Here is a 16,745-nt window from a genome sequence, read left to right on the forward strand (position 1 = left end):
CGTTCCTCTGTGAACGTTCCCCCAGGTATCCTCTCGAAATGATGAAAGCCGAGCTGTCCGGAAACAGACATCCGACTGCGTTTCTGTGCGAGGAATTGTTAGATAGCACTGTCCATTTTACATATACATGGATCAAACACGATCCAAAACGCTTTGACAAAGTTTTTCTCTATTGCCCGTGGCTCTCATCCAATGAAAAATATCCAGGCACTGAAGTTCAGTGCTAAAACAATAAGTTGTCTCGGTCTACAAGTCAGCTTAATGAAATGAATATGGCCTCATGAACCATGAACAGACTGCTCTATTTAAATGAATGTGGCTCAAGTCATAAAAACAGGATCCTTGTGTGGATGCCAGGACCAATTTAGCATTTATAGACAAACAACTTCATTACAGACTGGCTAAACCCAGGCTTGTTGAGGTCATCTAATCCAGGGGTTCTCCAGCTATTTGGGGTCAGGGACTCTTTAGGATCGGTTCACATTTTGCGTCAATATTTTCTATAGGCTGCAGGGAATTGCATGCAACATACATGTTTTTTTAATGACCCGCCACAACTTGCCCCATAAATAAAGTGACAATTTCTTTTCCCAAAATTATGAGATGACCATGCATCACTACCCCACACGTCTGCATTCAAAATAATGTATTTGCGTGTGCAAGAGATACAAAATGTGAATCGCCCCTTACAGGGAAAAACATTTTTCAAGAACCCCCCCTCATAATTAAAGTTATTAAGCATATGCTTACCACATTTTGCACACACATTTAAACTAAATACTTCAGACCTGTTTTTTACTACACAATTCAGCTTGAAATCATGTTAATTTCATTTGTGTTTTCATTCAGAGGGTTTTTTCAGTGGCGGCTCGTGACTGCTAATCCGAGGGTTGCAAATTCAAAATATGTGTTCTGAGTGTCATGTGTTTTGCTTGCGTTTTCATGTGCATCACGTGTTTTGTCAAAATAAGTGCCTGCTGCACATGCATGAAAACGGTTTATGATAAAAGAGACGCTCACGTTCACAAAATACACGTAAGACACTCCCTTAACAGTAAACTCTTATTGTGCATGAGATTATGTGAGTATCTGGCAAATGTGAGCGTCTCTTTTATCATAAAGCCTTTAGACGCATCTGCAGCAGGCACTTATTTTGACAACACATGTGATGCACACATGATCTCTTGATGCGCAGAACACATAGTTTGAAAAAAGGAAACACACACATGATGGGCTACATAAATGTTGTGACGAACTTCGCATCGCGCGCCCTCAAAACACCGTCTGCCACTGGTTATTTTATTTAAACTACATTGTGAATCAAAATGTGTTTAAAAAGCTTTTAAGATTTAAAAGTAAAGTCAACATAAGACGGTCCCTATAAGCTAATATGCCCTTTCAATGAAAACAGCACAATTGTATAATTCATAACAAATGATTTTGCAGACCTGCATTATTTTAACTGCATTTCGGGTGCAGACTATGATACACCAGTGTGAGAAAGAAACCATTGGGGATTGTGATTTACTTGTGAGTTTAAGATTCAGCACCCGGAGGGAAGGAAGGTTTAAGACGGCTATGGGTTTCTGGTAAACCGTGGTTGTTAAGAGGATCTAAGGGCTTGTCATTGGTCTGAAGGTTATGTAAGGCAACACATAATCTAAAAGCACATTTCAAGATTCTTTGAACATACTGAGCTTTTAGTCGTTCATTGAATGTAATATTTAAATATCTTTATGTGTGTAAAAACCCATGTTTATTTTCCCCCACCGAAGCGCTTTAGTAACAGACAGAAACGTATCTCATTGGCGACGACCAGGATAAATGGTTCTGGGTTCCAGAAGAGTTTTCATTTATTTCCTTTACTTTCAGTTGCCAGTGCACTCGGAAATTGGGGTCAACGTGTATAAGCGCCCCTCCAGCAGCTACTTGAAGAAAAGTGTATTATTGAGGAACAAACCAGCACTCCTCTGAACCACTTTTTATCTTAATCTCTTAACTGTAAGGTGACTTCCTCATTAGTCACTAGAGATCTGAACAGCATCATCTTTTTTGACCTTTATCTTACATCTTGTTAACGTAGATAATCTACTGACCCCTCCGCAGGGCCACGTACTCTGTTGTTAACCCTTTTCCTTTCCTTCCAGACATCCCACCGTGGTATTTTTAAATATGTTGCTCTTTATCGCGTTGTAGGTAATTAGTTTGAACAGACCGCACCGAGCCAACTCCAAGCATGTGGCAACCTTTGTCCTTCAGATAATGTGCTATGTGTTTATAACACTCGCTGTATGAATAATTAAAACTGTTGGCAAGATGTACAGTATTCAGGCATAGCATGTGTAAACTTTACTGCATTGTAGATGCTTCGGCCAAATATATCCACATTAATTAAATATAATGTGATCAGTTGGGAAGAGAGAGATAAATGTAAATGTTAATAAATGTATGCATTCATTATAAAAATAAACACATTGACAAGCCTTTCTACTACACTGGCTATGTTTACATGCACAAATTATCGTCAATCCAACTTAATTTAATCCGATTGAAGGTTACAGTACAGGTTACATGCACCCTAAACATTGCGAGCTGTTTAAAATGTTGGTTTAAATGTACACAGCCAGGGGTTGCCAACTTTGCGTATCAAAGCCATCCCTATAGACATTCAAAACTAGCCCAAAAGCATCCCAATGACTATTCACAGTCCAAATACTAATAGCTAATCAATGAAATCCTTTCATCTTTAACCCGCAGGAAAAAAACAACCCGCATAGACAGTTTAAACAGTTGTTCAAATCTGAACTCGAAAAAAAGCAGAGGACTTGGCAACGCCACCCAGCGCACAGCATCTTTATCTCTGGATAAATGTACAAAGCTGAGTTAGAGAAAGTTGTTCTTAAGAAGTTTTCAGATATAGCTAATGAAAACAGAATTTTCAAAAAGCACAACGCTATTTTATTGCTTTATGTAGCCTACTGTTATGAAAGTACACATGAACGCTGCAGAATGTACAGCGCGTGACCCCATTACCTTAATAATGTGTGTTGCCATTGCCTTGTTATTGTATGTTTCTGTGATGAGAATTATGTAAGATGAAAATAAGTACTTATGCAAAATTCTTCTGCGTAAGTACACAAGGTATTTTTGAATCCGATTGAGAAAATACTACAGTGCAATTCACGCGTTTACATTGGGATTTAAGATCAGAAGTTGTTCCTTGATCCCTGTTTTCTCCCGTTATACAGCTTGGAAGAGCAAGAACATTTACTAAAGTAACTCGCCTGAAATGTGTTTGTCTGAAAGACGACGGACACATCTATTTGGATTCCTTGAGGGTAATTGAATCACAGGATAATTTGGATATTTGGCTGGAGTATGGCTTTGAGTTACATGTTGTCACATTACTCTTTGTCTTTTCTGACATACTAAATCCCAAGGCTATTTCAAAATCCAGATCAGGGAAACTATAAATTATTTTTACATCCCATAGGAGAGCATCCTTAGGGACATCATCTGTTCAGTGTCTGTATACTTTAAGTCTTGAAAGCAAGCAGTCAGACAGAGACACAAATGCATTAAACTCACTGTAGATGAGGAACTATGAGGAAATTTGCAAAGGCAGCAAAATTTGGTTCTTTTAAAGATACACACCATCAATTCTTGATTATCTAACATTAGGGATCGTTTCAGTCTTTCAGACTAGGAGAGATAGCGAGTTTGTCTTTGTGGATGAATATTATCTTAATTTTAAAATGTTTGATTTACAGAGAAAATGCATTTTGAGGTTGAGTAGCTAATGGAGCCAGTAAATTATTATTTCAGTGTAGTAAAAAAAGCAGTTTGAGAAAACATAATTGCTTTTCACAGCCTGTGAGAGTTGATGGAATTCTAATTTTTCTTTGAATACAACAGCATTTTTATTTCAGAGTTTTCTACTAAAAATGGCAAGCAGAAATGACCAGAGATGTATAGTAACGAAGTAGAACTACTTCACTACTGTACTTAAGTACTAAAAGACAGTATCTGTACTTTACTGAAGTATTATTTTTTTCTCCTACTTCCACTTTTACTTCAGTACATATTTTCGATGAGTTTAATACTTTTACTCCGATACATTTTTTATGTGCTGCATAGTTACTCGTTACACTCAAATGTTACGAATCATTCCAAACCCACATTATCACTGCCGGAGCGGTGATACACATTAAACACACACACGGTGGTCTAAACCAATCGGAGATAGTGAAGGGCAGACCCCTCCCTCCCTCTTACTCACAAATATGAGACGCGGTTGTAAACAAATGTGAAGCGAAGAGAGAACCAAAGTGCGCGAGAAAGACCGCGAGAGAGAGAGAGAGAATGCGCGAGAAAGGGCGAGTGTGCGCGAAAGAAGGAAACCTAAATACATTGAAACACCTTTTACCTTTACCTATTACCATTATATCGACAAATATTTCATTAATTCTGAATTCTCTATCTCCATATCAGTTAAATTAATCTGAATTATCTGAACATTCATGTCCTTGTACTCCTGCTACAGCCAAAGGAATTGTGAGTGTCATTTAGCTTAAACATTTGAAATAATATAAACAATATTATATTCAAACTTTTGAAACTTTTGTTTTCTTTAATACCTATATTACACAATACTTGTACTTTTACTTTCAGTACTTAAGTAGTATATTTTAAAATAAACTACTTGCAATACTTAAGTACAAAACATGTTTAATACTTTAGTACTTCCACTTAAGTGCTGTGCCTAAAGAGCACTTCAACTTCTACTCAAGTCACTTTTTTGATAGAGCACTTGTACTTTTACTCAAGTCTAGGTCCCTAGTACTTTATACATCTCTGGAAATGACACAAAATGACAATAATAACCATTGTTGAGATATAAAAAAAGCCATAACATTACCCAAATAATTCTGTCCTAAATAAGTTTGGTATAATGTTTGGACCAGATTTACTAAACTTGCCAAATTAGTGCGTATTTCCAAAAATGTGCCGATGGGAGGAATAATATCTGCCGGGATTTCCATAATGACCAATGCAATCTACTACAGTAAGAGCAGTGCAAATTAGCACAAAGATTTACAAGTTTTGAAACACCTGGTAACACATTTTGTTTTATTTCCTCTATAAAAATAAAATGGCTTGGCAAAAGATTTATTTTAATAATGTTTCTCTGGCATCCCAAATAAACTCTTATGTGTGGAAAAAATCCTCTCCCTTGTACCATGCGTTCTCTGATCGCTGTGATGCCTTCTCCTATCAGCAACAATTGAAGCCATTTTAAGGCAAAATGATTTAAGACATGCTTTTTTCAGGGTTGAGGGTTTTTGTCCTTCTAGGAGTTTTACCCACCGGGTTTTCTCCTCGTCCCTGGGAGAGTCGGCCAACTTTGGCTTAAATTAGCACTTTACATACGTTACATTATTAATATGCTCGCTTGCCGCTATATTCTACTTCTTATATTATCTATTGATTTTCTGTGTTCTCCCCTACATCTACTCATGTAAAGCTGCTTTGCAACAATTAACAATTGTGAAAAGCGCTATAAATATAAAATTGAATTGAAAAAAAAATTGAATAAAAGTGCAAGTACCAGTAATATCACATGCAGAAACATTAGTAAATCACATTGTGTGAATCATTAAAATAATCTCCTCCCATAAAATTGCGTCTGAAAGGGAAACTCCTAGAAATGCATATGCAATAAAGCAAAAGTAACTAAACGACACCTTTTCAGCACTACATCTACAGTAAATCATGACAGTGTTTACTGCAAGATGATGTTTTTCGCTGGTGCAAGCTGTTAGTAAATTTGGCCTTTTATCTAAAAAAACTGAGATATTGTTGAGCTCTTTTCTTTAAGTTCAGAGGAGATGTTTGGGTCCTTCTTGTGAAGTATGTTGTCTTGATTTTCGTAAAAAGAGCAAAGATGTTAGAGTAATAAACCCTATGAGAGGATTTACTGTATGTGTTTTAATGGAAGTAATTTTTAATCAAATTGAACATGAGCTCTTTCTAAAGATGACTTAACACTCAGTTTACAATACTGAACTAAAGCTGAAATTATTGTTCAGACATTTTGTGCAGTCTTCAGGTTCTAACATTGTTTCAACATCTTAAATGTTTCCTCCAAAAATACACCTTTTCCACAGACGTTAAAGCTGTCAAAATGAAATTAAAAACCTTAATTGACTTGGCCTTCCTCAGGCTTGCTAGTGAAATCCATCTATGCACAAAGCAAAAGTATTTAAAGTGAAAATTGCTGTGACTTCTCTGCATACTAATGTTGTGCTTGTGTTGTCATTTGAACGGCTGGTATTGCACAATGCAGTTTTAAATAGAAACGTTCATAAAGAGCATTACAGGATGAGGTTTAAGTTCAAGTTGTTGTCGTGCACAGTCACTCCTTTGGTTGGATTTGCCCCTTGTGCTAAATTATGCATGATGTTTATGTGTTGGAAACAATCAGCATAGATTATTGGCTTTCCAAAAATACACCGGAATACGAATGAGCAACAACACAGACGGAAATCAGAGCAGTCAAACACGCACAGACGGTAAACAAACAGACCGGATCATTTCTTGTAAGTAGCCGTTTCCATTACAAGACGTCTGCCTGAACGACTCATTAGCATTAACCGTACTAAGACACCGTGTCTTCATTAAATGGCCTTCAGATGGATGTATAGGATTCAGGTGTGTAATACATTCATTATTAGTGCTTGTTAAGCAATGCATACATATAACTGTTGCTTGTAGGGTTATGGAGTTAAACAAACCTCAAAGTATTAATCAGGAATATAAAATGAGTACAGTTACTTTTCTAAGCAATTAGGCTTTAAACACAAGCAACAATAAAGCAGCTAAAACATATACATGTATGCATTTCACTGCATGAAAAGAGCTGTATACGGACAAATACGGGATGGGAAATCCCTGCTAAACTTTAGGTTTGCCAGATTTTTGAGGCAGAGTGCTTGGAAAGGTAATACACCAAAGTAAACTTGTGAAACATCCAGAAACTTTACGTTTGTGGATGTATATAGGAACTGGTGGAAGTTTCCAGGATTCCTTACAGCTGGTTGTGAGGAGAGGTGGGTGTGAGGTGTGAAGGGCTTTTTATATGTTAATGACCCACAGGTAGAGGTGTCTTCTTTGTTTTCAGAGCTGAGTGGGGTGGGGTGGGGGGTTAACCATGTCTCTTTAAGACAGCACATACAGTATTGTGGTACATAAAAACTGTTTTCTAAATATGTTTATTATTAATATAATTTAATTAGTCTATTTAAGAAACTTAGCATCATTCAAAATAACTAAAATTCAATGGACACAATTACAATTTTAATGTGTGAAAATTATGTCTCTGACTTAAGAGAAATGCAACAAATGTTATTCCAGAATATTTATTTCCAACACTTTGAAAACATGTCTCCAACTGCCCTAGGTCAGAATATTGTGCACGTTTCTCTCAATGCTGCATACATCATTTAAAAGAAGCCGTTCAAATGACATCATGTGACACATTTTTGCTAGCTGATGTTGATAAATTAGTCAGTGAAATGTAAAGCTGCTTGATTTTGCTGATGTCTCATGATTTGAAGTTCACTGTTTCTATTGTTATTATAATTCTACCCTAACATTTCATTAAATCTTTTAAAATAGAAACAAAAATATCAATAGACAGGTCCATAATCTAAAAGACAGTCTTTCACATGTGAATGCAACACATGTTCGGTGATACTGACTGACAAACTCGGGTAAACATATCTGCAGATACCTGTCAGCTACTGTACTTCTAATCCAGAGGTGCCCAAAGTTGGCCCACAATAGATCTTTAATTTGGCCCATCATGCCACGTGAGATAAGGAAAAACAATAAAAGTCATTGACGCAGATGTTCATATTTTTAATTAAACATTTTCTAAAATGTATCATTTTTTGTTGTATTTTTACATTACAAAAATGTAAATTAATATTAAATGCAAGGGATTAAAGTGAATTTTTTTTATGTTTCATGCATACTTGAAGGTGTATAAAATGCATCACAAAACTTAATGAACTCGGGTACTACAGGCTAAAAATGAAGAGGTTTTGGCAGTGGCACACAGAGAAAATGATATTTAAAATTGATTGGCAAAATGATTTCTTTATTTTTTACAAAAAGCCTTGGAAAATAAAACTGCATTAGTTATGCATAAACAGAGTAATGTTTGCTTGTTTATTTTTAAAATATTAGATAATTATAAATTAGGGGTTATCAGAGCAACTTTAATTTTAATATAACACAACAACGTTTACTTTTGGCCCACGGCCCTCAGTCAGGTTTGGCCCTTGTAAGGAAAATGTTCGGGCACCAATCAATGTGTAGTCTATCTGAGGAGGTAACTTTTAGCATATGATAATGCATGCTTGTACAGAGTCAGACCACATATTATCATGTTTGTCTTCAATCAATCAATTTAAATAAAAGAGATGGGGACTTTATAATATAATAAGGGTCCATATATCACAGTGATAAAAGACATACATGTATTTTTACTTTAACATGAACTAATGCTGAGTTAAGGCATATACTATCATAAACTAATGAAGAGTCATCATTAACATGACATGTTTTTCATTGTTAGTTAATGCATTCATTTACAATAAATTAATTTGAGTTCATGTTGTAATTAAGTAAGTTCAGTAAGTTACATGTCTTAACTCAGCATTAGTTTATATTTACTTATATTTAAGTAAGAATTCATTTAGGTATACGTTCAATGTTTCCAATGATGAGCAGTTAATCCACTAAACCCAAAGATAATTCCTGAGGCATGTTTAAAGAGTTTTGTATTTCATCAAGTAAGTGCTGATTCACAAAGATTATATATTTAAGAAAATCTGAGCATCATTCAAAATAACTGTTAACATGTTTGTCAACTAAACATGTTTTGTCAACGTTATAAACTTTATAGAAATATTTTTTTATTAATGACCAAGTATAAAGAACAATGCATAGTGTGAAAACGCGGATTATATAAAAGTATATAATAAAGTGCGAGCAGAGAATCTTGGGCTGGAATGATTGTAGTGCATCCAATGCACCTTGGAAATCGTAGTTTACATCTACAGCAGCATATGCTACAGCAGTGACAACGCCAAAGAAAAGGACTACATTTCCCAGAATGCACCTGCACCCACTCATCTGCCCCTTCAGGTGCGACCGCTTCACCTATGGGCTTGACGGGAAAATTCAAAATCGCGAACCGTTACAGCCTGGACTACTCTTTGTTTGCTTGCACATCAACAGTAAGGTAAGTTTGATTTAATTAGTTTGTCTGCATCGCGCTGATCGGCTGCCTATTTGTTCATATTATGTTATTTACTATGATTCGTTTTTGTCTTTATACTAGAACTGTTTGAATTTAAAGCACAAACAGTAAAACATTAAGGGTATACATGGTACACAGCGGTAAACATGAGGTTAAAAATACGCGAAGTAACATTCAAACCGGGCTGTTAAAAGAATCAATTCGATGTTTACATTTTTAAAAACAAAACTTTAAAGAAGCCAAGATGAGACGTTCTTTGCTTAAAACAAACAAAACAACAGTAACTTGTGTGTTGGAAATGTTAGCAGCTAGCAAGTGTCTCTCTGCTATTTTAAATGATAAACAGACGATCTTTTGTTGTTTAAAAGCTCATTGCTTTAGTGCTGGTAGATGCTGCTTATTTTTCAAGACGGTTTTAATAGCTTTATATTGATTTGTAACAAAGCCAGCTTCACTTTGAGAGAACCTAGATGCTAATTGTAAAGAAGCTTGGAGTCATAATATATTTTAATGTAATATGTTTGCTGTTCTTCATCTTTTTAAATATGAAGTCTATCCATGTTTGTGTTTACAGAGGTCATGTACACTGTGGTCAACTTTGTGGATGCTGAAGAGGTTTCTGGGTAAAGATGATGCAAGTTTATTCATTCAATTTTAAAAAACAGGTTAAATGGTAAACAGATGTGTTATGATGTATGTGATTTTGATTTTTAATTCTGTGTTTGACAAAGAAATATAATGAAGTAACAGTGGAAGCTAAAACATCAGACTGATCCAGACACTGAAGAAATTGATGTCACTGCAATCTGGCCAAAATGATGTAAGTTTAATAATGAAATTATTAAATCAAAGAGGTTAAATATAGGGCTGCACGATATATCGAAAATGTATCGCCATCGCGATAACTGTGTATGCGATATGCATATCGCAGGGAGCTGCGATAACTTGCATTTATTTTACGTGTCTATCATTTGAGTGTTGCATGCTTAGATCGTCCAAATTACACAGATCAGAAGGTGGTTCCCACACACTTACTTTACTTGGGCTCTCTCAAGTATATTAACAACTGCCCACGTATATTTAGCATCAAATTTTGTCTTTTTTTGTCCGTGATAATGACATTGTGTGCGAGCACGTTGTGTCTTTTCTGATGAGTTCGCTGTGCGTTCGCGTGCTTTCTGTTTCTCGATGAATTAGGTGCGACGCAAAGCTCATTGTCACATTGAATCATTGTATCCTTCCATGTTCCTGAACTTGATCATAGTTGTATCCATTAGAGGTCTTCACGGAAGGACACGAGTCTATATTTTGAAAGGTCAGTTGGGTCCGAGTCGGTCCCGTTTTAATTACTTCAGGTACCGGGTCTGTTTCAACCCAAGTCGATCAGAGACGGCCGTGAAGAGTCAGTCAGCGCTAACGCACTATAGCGCATGTGCAGTGTCAAGTAGTGTTGGGCGATATGCCCTATTTTCAGATCGTCCTATCGTCAGCCTGTGAGATCGGCGATACACGATATTATCGGGGGTCGGGGCAGTAGTTTACTCATTTTTTTATTTGTTAATTTTTACTCATTATAACAAGTCACTTGATGGGTGGACAAAAAAACAAGACCGCAACACCGTCATGACCGCAACCTTCTTAAAACTGATGCCATGCGAGCGTGTCATTAAAACCCTAACCATGATTACTTAATAACTGTAAAAACATGCATCTGCGCACGCACGCACACGTGCCCGCACATACAAACTATTCAATGCATTTATTTAGTGCTGTTGCAGAAGACTACACGTGTCAAGCAGTGGTGCTCTCATGAGGTGCCTTTTTAAACGCATCGGTCCAGCGGAACGCCTTCATATTTTAAACACAATCATATATTAAAAATGAGGGACATGTTGCTACGACTCATTGAAATGCATATCATAAACAGGATTAATACCTAGTGATCTGACTTCGGAGAGAGCGCAGCTCTCTGCACGTACGCGAGAGTAGGAGAGAGGCGCTAATATGCAGCGGGTCATATTTTAAACAAAAAGTAAAGTTTGCATCAGCTCGCATGAAACGCATTAAACTGAACAAATACATAAGGATTACTACTTTAGTTTATGTTTAGACTTCGGATAGATGCGAGAGCGCGTGCATGTGAGACAGAGAGAAGCGCAGCTTCTCATGACGCGGCGCGCTGGATTTAGTGGTAGAAGGAGACCAAGACGCGCGCATTAAGTGCAGGTACGTGCAAGAAGGAATTCTCTCTTTACAAGCCCTCCGCGTAAAGTGAAGCCCACAAACCCTCATGTGAGGAAAAGAGCATGCATTGTCGGTGTTAATATAAAACTATGATGATAATAATAATAATAATAATAATAACCATTCGCCAACTATCGTCATGACTATCGCCATGAAAGCCTGACATTGGCGATATGTCTGAAGATCGTCGATACACGATACTATCGTCTATCGGCACAACCCTAGTGGCAAGCGTACCTCCGGTTTCTATGGCGATGAAAACTTACTCTTGTTTATATAAAGTCACGGCCACGCGGTGCACTTTCTTTCTCCCATGTTTATAGTATTATTATCAATGAACCGTCTTTTTATATCTACAATGTTTGTTACAAAGATGGTAGCAAATAACCAATGTTAAGCCCATTGTACTGAACGAGCAGCTCAAACTGTCAAACAGTCATTATGTAAGCTGAATCTACATACTTTATATAGAGTATACTTTTGAATCTAAAATAATTAAGGATTAAGCTCTTTTAATCTGCAACAGAGGAATAGAAAGAGAGGCACTTTTACTGCTTCTACACAAACCTATCAACTTTATAATCTTTAGACCTATTTATAATCCATAGACCTGCATTGTCTATCATTAATATACTATACATTTTATTGTATAAAGTTAGTCTTTCTACACCTTTCACAATGTTAATAAATCAATTTAAAGGGGGTCATATTCACAAGTTCATTCAGCTTTGTTCATGTCAAAGAGAAAGGAAAGAGAGTTTGGAGTGGTTGGATTTATGAAATTAATATAAATATTCAATAAATCAAAGTATTGCGTTATGGTCACACATTACTAGTTTTTTGTCACATGTATAGCATATTTTAATTACATCTTTAGAATATGCATTACCTCTTTATTTCATTACATATCTAAATGCTAAAATAAAAGCAAATAAAAAAAGAATTTCTCTAAGTAAGACATATCGCAAGGCATATCGCCATCGCACCCACCAACAGAACTATCGCATATCGCATATTTTCTCATTATCGTGCAGCTCTAGTTAAATAGTAAATAGATGTGTTATGATGTATGTGATTCTATTTTTATTCTGTGTTTGATAGACAACTCTATTGAAGTAGCCTACTGTAATGAAGCTGCAGAACGTCACAGAGACTCTGAGGACATCAACACAGAAAATCAAGTAAGAAGATGGACATTATGAAGTTCTTTGATCATATATTGTTGTATCTTTGTACAGTTTAATGTAAACTTTCTAAAATGTACTACTTTATGTCATTTGATTTGTCGTGTGTGTGTGTATCTGTATATGTATATGTGTATTAGTATTATGCCAAATATTTATATGTACGTTTATATTTCCAAAGGGCTCCAAAGAGATGTCTGTCCAGATGAGGGTGCATCAACGTTACCTTTGCTGACAAGTATATGCTTTACAATGTAAAACCTAACAGTTAACTTAACTCAAACCATTTAAGGAAATCGGTTGCCTTAAATCATTAAGTTTTGGAAAACATACATTTGAGTACTGTGAACTTAAGTCTTGTGCAATTATGCACTCATGTTTAGGTAGTGTGAACTTAAATATAAGTGCTTAACTGCATGTGACTCAATTTGTTTAAGTTCACAGTACTCAAATCTATGTGTTTTAAAACTTGAATGGTTTAATTTAACCGGTTTTCTTTTCTTGTGAGAAATTACAGTGTTACAGTGAGAAATGTTTGAATAATTCCAAGTCAGAGCTCTGTGATTGATTCTACACTGCAAAAAAATCACTTTGTAACAATTTTTATCTTGTTTTCAGTAGAAAAACTAAAAATTCTTAAATCAAGATGTATTTTCTTGATGAGCAAAATTACCTTGGAAAATGTGTCTAGTTTTTAGACAAAAAATATACAATTTAAGATAATTTGTGCCTAAACAAGAAAATATATCTAACATTGGGGTGAGAAAATTGTGTTTTAAGTTTTTAAGAAAAAAGAAAACTTAAGATTTTTTTTCTCACACTATTGGCAGATATTTTTGCTTGTTAAGCACAAATTCACTTAATGTGTGTGTGTGTGTGTGTGTATTTTTATTTATTTTGTCTAAAACTAGACTTATTTTCTTGGGTCATTTTGTTCCTCAGGAGAAGGCATTTTAATTTAAATAATATTTCTACTGAAAACAAGACAAAAATACTATGTAAGAAAGTCATTTTTTGCAGTGTAGGACTGATTTCTTAAGAGCAAGATCAATATAGTTGTTGTTCATTTTATTTAGACATTTACTACATTACAGTGGCAGCTGGTGACTTCTTTTTTTGTGAGTACTCGATGCGAAGTTTGTCACAACATGTATATAGCCCGTCATTTGTGTGGTTCCCAATTTCAAAATGTGTTCTGTGAAGCAACAAACACATATTTTAAAAACACAAGCAACACACATGACACTCTGAACACTTATTTTGAATTTGCAACCCTCGGATGAGCAGTCACGAGCCGCCACTGCTACATTACATTGTACTGCTTTGAATGTAGTTTTCATTGTTACTTTTATTTTGTTTTATTTTACTCTAATATTGGTTTCTCTGTCTGTATATTTATAAGTTTAAATTGTATTGTTTATGTATGCAACTTTTAATATTTGTGTATTATATTATTTTGTGATTGTGACAATTGTGGATTGTTCAGTTATTTATTAAATAAACATTTCAAACTCAATTCAAGTTTTTATTTTTTTAAGGGTTTTGGGGATGTATAGTAGTATATAGTGGGGGGGGGGGGTTGTAGTCTATCTGCATAGCAGGCAAATAACCAATCAAGTCACTAAGCTATGAGGGCTTAAAAGAAAGTGTAACCAATCAAATCATCTCAACTGGACAGTTTCAAAGTTGTGTCCCAATAGTTGTCAGAGTTTTGGGAGGGGGTTTTAAAAGCAACCAATCAGTGTTGAGATTAAACACCAATGGGGACACTAGAATTGTGCAAAGGTGTGAAATTCCAGTACCTCTGTAGGTGTGAAAGTGGCCCCTGCCAAAATCTTCAATGGGATTACTTGCCATGGCAACAAATGGCTGCATATTCCACGGGGATATCCCCTCAGCAAGATACATCCGAATTGGTATCATTACGGGAGTTTCCTAACTTGGTGGAATTAGTAGTTTACCCTCAGTGGAACTAGTAGATACTTCCGAAAATCAGTGGTGTTTACAGGAGTTTCCTAGTACGGATACACCTCTTTTCATGCAGTGTTTGGCAGGCACTTTTATCCAAAGTACTTTGCAGTCATTACAAACAATGCATAAACTCACCTAAAGGATTATTAGGAACACCATACTAATACTGTGTTTGACCACCTTTCGCTTCAGAACTGCCTTCATTCTACGTGGCATTGATTCAACAAGGTGCTGAAAGCATTCTTTAGAAATGTTGGCCCATATTGATAGGATAGCACATTGCAATTGATGGAGATTTGTGGGATGTACATCCAGGACACGAAGCTCCCGTTCCACCACATCCTAAAGATACTCTATTGGGTTGAGATCTGGTGACTGTGGGGGCCATTTTAGTACAGTGAACTCATTTTCATGTTCAAGAAACCAATGAAATGATTCAAGCTTTGTGACATGGTGCATTATCCTGCTGGAAGTAGCCATCATCAGAGGATGAGTACATGGTGGTCATAAAGGGATGGACGTGGTCAGAATGTCTCAACAGAAATCGAGACTCATCAGACCAGGCAACATTTTTTCAGTCTTCAACTGTCCAATTTTAGTGAGCTTGTACAAATTGTAGCCTCTTTTTCCTGTTTGTAGTGGAGATGAGTGGTACCCAGTGGGGTCTTCTGCTGTTGTAGCCCATCCACCTCAAGGTTGTGCGTGTTGTGGCTTCACAAATGCTTTGCTGCATACCTCGGTTGTAACGAGTGGTTATTTCAGTCAAAGTTGCTCTTCTATCAGCTTGAATCAGTCGGCTCATTCTCCTCTGATCTCTAGCATCAACAAGGCATTTTCACCCACAGGACTGCCGCATACTGGATGTTTTTCCCTTTTCACACCATTCTTTGTAAACCCTAGAAATGGTTGTGCGTGAAAATCCCAGTAACTGAGCAGATGGTGAGATACTCAGACCGGCCCGTCTGGCACCAACAACCATGCCACAGTCAAAATTTAAAGGCTTAAATCACCCTTCTTTCCAATTCTGACATTCCGTTTGGAGTTCAGGAGATTGTCTTGACCAGGACCACACCCCTAAATGCATTAAAGCAACTGCCATGTGATTTTGGGGATTTCCGCCTGGATTTGGCCTACCCAATTTCAAAAGCTTCCCATACCCCCAGGCAGAGGTGCACATACAAAAGTTTGGTATCATTTTACAGGAAACACTTTGAAATTACACAAAACACTGTTAAAAGTGCTTAACGTGGTTGTATGTGTTGTCAGTCCTCTAATAAACACAAAAATAATTAGGCGCTTTTTGATGTTTTTTTTCCTAAAGTCTGTATTTAAAAGTGTATAACTCTGGCCCTGAGTGGGAACGAAACCTGCAGACTTTTTTTTATTCCAGCTATTGCCAGCTTACAGAGAATAAAGGATTTTTTTCTCTATCTCTATCATTTGGCAGAAAACCCTTACACAAGAAGTTACACAAAAAGCTGCTGTTTGTGACAAATTATGTTTGTGTTATTTATGTTGTTTTTCATATGATGAAACACCAGATTGTTTTTTTTATGTTGTAAACACTGTCTTTGATAGTGTATAACTCTGGTTCTGTGTGCTCTAGCAGACTGCAGACAGTTACCAGCATCAGACAGTAAACACCCAAAAAAAGAATGAACTCTTTAGCATGTCGGATTCAAAAGTTATTCTCATTTTACTGAAGTGTGCGAAAAATACATTTTTCATATAAATATAAATTTTTTGTTTTGCACATATAATAAATGGCAAGGAATTATTCATGCACACAACCAACGAAAATGCTGTGAATGGACTCATTGTTTAGAGTAGGACCTAAGAAAAAAGATGGTGTATCATTTGTGGCTATATGTGCTATCTGAGGCAGTTCACACTCAAGTTTCACGTAAATTTACAAAATAAGATTTTTTACCTCATTATTAATTCGATGATTGTTGGAAATGTGATGACAATAGAACGAAAATAACGCTGTAGTCTTATTCCTGAGAGTGAGAGCTTTC

At 36.2% G+C, this 16,745-nt stretch overlaps 1 protein-coding gene and 1 long non-coding RNA gene across 3 annotated transcripts in view; one reads left to right on the plus strand and one right to left on the minus strand.

Annotated features, from left to right (window-relative positions):
* Positions 1–16,745, minus strand: part of LOC129422443 (cohesin subunit SA-2) — a 227,498-nt gene that overhangs the window by 182,236 nt on the left and 28,517 nt on the right.
* On the plus strand, positions 9,008–14,290 carry LOC129440991 (uncharacterized). Of its 2 annotated transcripts, XR_012358052.1 has the most exons (5): positions 9,008–9,310; positions 9,903–9,951; positions 10,060–10,148; positions 12,674–12,753; positions 12,938–14,290. It is a non-coding gene; the product is annotated as an uncharacterized lncRNA (long non-coding RNA). The 2 variants fall into 2 exon arrangements; XR_012358051.1 differs by having other exon boundaries at positions 9,015–9,951; positions 12,938–14,289.

This window comes from Misgurnus anguillicaudatus, chromosome 16, assembly GCF_027580225.2.
Source record: "Misgurnus anguillicaudatus chromosome 16, ASM2758022v2, whole genome shotgun sequence".
In the NCBI taxonomy this organism is placed as follows: Eukaryota; Metazoa; Chordata; class Actinopteri; order Cypriniformes; family Cobitidae; genus Misgurnus; species Misgurnus anguillicaudatus.